Source organism: Rousettus aegyptiacus, unplaced genomic scaffold, assembly GCF_014176215.1.
Source record: "Rousettus aegyptiacus isolate mRouAeg1 unplaced genomic scaffold, mRouAeg1.p scaffold_m13_p_12, whole genome shotgun sequence".
In the NCBI taxonomy this organism is placed as follows: domain Eukaryota; kingdom Metazoa; phylum Chordata; class Mammalia; order Chiroptera; family Pteropodidae; genus Rousettus; species Rousettus aegyptiacus.
The window spans coordinates 76,068,042-76,070,780 of record NW_023416287.1 but is presented as its reverse complement, the minus strand read 5'-3'; the positions used below and the strand labels follow the sequence as shown (position 1 = coordinate 76,070,780).

General features: G+C 51.0%; 1 long non-coding RNA gene across 1 annotated transcript; it reads left to right on the top strand.

The window, feature by feature from the left end:
* The first annotated feature begins 411 nt into the window (after nt 1–411).
* On the top strand, nt 412–2,044 carry LOC118610044. Its single transcript, XR_004953726.1, has 3 exons — nt 412–530; nt 1,184–1,335; nt 1,958–2,044. It is a non-coding gene; the product is annotated as an uncharacterized LOC118610044 (long non-coding RNA).
* Nucleotides 2,045–2,739: the final 695 nt, after the last annotated feature.

Sequence of the window (2,739 nt, the reverse complement as noted above, 5' to 3'; positions counted from 1 at the left end):
CTTGCAGATAGTTGAGAGAGGGGCAGAGCGAGGCTTCCTGACATCCCTTGGCTTTGCTCTCCACAGGACCTGTGCTCTTGAACTTGTTACTTGTAAACTCCTTGAGGGTGGAGACTCTCCGATCTCTCTGAATTGCCACAACTCCTAGCACAGCATCCTGGATAAAGGGCGCATATGATATATGCTGAAATAACTATACGAAACAGACTTGAAAGCAGGAAAGTGGGGACAGATTCTTCACTTTTTTAAAAAAAGAATTTTCATTTTACAAAACATTCTTCCAGCAGAGTTCTTTAAACAGAAACTTTCTTGGTAATTTGAAATGAGATTTTAATTTGAGTAGCTCAACCCTGAACTGATGGACTAAACTGGTCTGCGCCTTCTCCTTCCCCATTATCTCTGTAGTTCGAATCCCACTCAGCCTTAATAATGGCGAATGGTGACCGAGACTCGCTTTGCAGTGGACAACACCCTTCTCCGTGCTGTGCACACGATCTCACGTTCCATCATTATGACTACTTCATGGCCAGGTATATTCTTTTTCCCATTTTAGAGATGAGAAATACACTCTGAAAACATTCAAAATTACTTGCCTGTAGGAACGGCCCAGTCAAGACCCACAACTCAGCCTGAGGGCAGAACCACTGCTTGGTACCAACTTTTACGACACGCCAACTCCTCTGCAAGGGACGTCCTGACCCTGAATGGAAGGGAATGTCCCAGTTCTCTGGCTCCTAGTGCTCTCCTGGTCAACCTCGTATTCTACCCTGGGTGGCAGTCACCTCCCTGCTACCCTTCTCTCCCAGTGTTCCCACGGGACTAGAATCACCTAGAGAGCAGGAAGCATGCCCCACTCCCCTTTGCGAGGCTCTGTGCCAGCCCTCAGTTCAGTTCGACACATCTCCTGTCCCTGAGGGGTGTGCAGACGTCCTCCAAGGGGAAGTCTAGCAGTGACAGGCCTTTGAGGACCTGGGGTCTTTGGGGAGCGTGTGCTGTTCTGGTCTAGCCCGGGCAGCACTGTGAGGTGTGCTCTAGTGTTGGTCCATCCAACCAGACCTGGGAACAAGCCAGGAGGCTCCAGGTAGTCTTGTGATCCTATAGCCTCCTGCTTGGCCCACCTGCCCAGCCCCCTGAAAGGCCCAGCCAGCCCTGTGCCATGGTTCAGGTCACTCCCCTCTCATAGACAGTCGCATCAACTCTTCGTGGTGTGGATCCATGCCTGCTTCCCGCGGCCCTGCTTCCCGCGGCCCTGCTTGCAGATCTGATGAAAGAGGATGGACCTGCCTGTCGGAGCGTGTGAGGTCCTTCCCCTCTTTCTTCGTCAGTGGAGCGGAGGTAAGAATAATAATTAACCTGAAGCCCTTGGCGGTTCATCCCACACCTCACACCCAATGTCATTCTGGATTATGTTCACCGTCCCAGGTAGTGGGAGGAGGAGGTCGTTGTGATTGTTCCCATTGTCCACCCAAAGGAACTGAGGCTCAAGCAGTTAAGGAAAGAGGCAGAGATGCAGCCCGGGGCCACCCACCAGGGAGAGGGGACTTGTGGGCGGGGGGAACCTGTCTTATCCCTGGGCCAGTATGGGTGGGACTTTGCAGTAAATCTCAGCAGCCAACGGAGCACTCCTGGAAGAGACAAAGTCATAGGACTGGAGTGAAGGTGGCCCTGCCTGATTTCTCATCCTAGATCCTGCTCAGGGGTTCCACAATTACATGGGGGCACAGGGGCTGTTCTCCAGACTATATGAATTTGGCAGCCAGTCCCCAGAAGGGGTCTCTAGCCAGCAGCACCTACATCATCTGGCGAACCAAAAGGAACTCTCCTACAGTGCAGACTGGAGGACGGAGAGGCAAAAATCAATGGCTCTCTCTCTTTCTCTCTCTCTTTCTCTCCCCCCCTCCCTTTCTCTCTCCCCTCTCCCTCTCTTTTTCTCATTCTCTTTTTCTCATTTTCCTAGGGAAAGAGGTGTGGACAGGAGGAAAGGGCAACATTATGTCTCCCTTTGCAGTCACTGCCCCACATTTGGAATATTCCAGCTCAAACTACCTATGGATCAGATTCTCTGGGAGGAATGAGATTTTGCAATTCTGGGAAGCAGCGTGACCCACTGCTTACCAAGATGGATGAGACTTGTGGGGCCTCCAGACACCTCCTCCCATGCTCTGAATTATGTGCCTCCCTTCCTTAGCGCCCTCTCACCCAGATGCCACTCTGTTCATCCCTCCTTTTTAGGACATGTGTCAGCCATGAAGAGCTGGGCTGGACTCCTCACCACTCAGCTGCAAGGAGACAGCTCTCGCCTCTAGGGCTAGTGTATGACAGGCCTTCAGAACAAATGTTATAGCTTGTACTTGACAAGGCTTGGTGCCTACTGAGACGTAGAATCCTTTTACTTCTCAAAACCTTGGGCTGTGAAGTCTAGTCCAGCAATTGGGGGCATTTTTACTTGGCTTTCTGCTTCTGCACACATTTCTCCTAAACCCAGAGTCTTGGATATCCCAGTCTTATGGGCTGTGGAATACCTAATAATGGGTTGAAGATATTCAATTCCATTTGACACATATTTATGAGGAGACTACCATGTGCCAAGCACCGTGCTGGACTCTGGAGCTATGAAGATGACCCCTCGGTGTGTATATGGCTGGCACCTGCCTCTGGGTGGATTTTCCTGTTGTTAACCAGGTCTAATATGAGAGATCTCCATCAGGGGTGTTAGACCCCAGTAAGAGGCTGATGGTA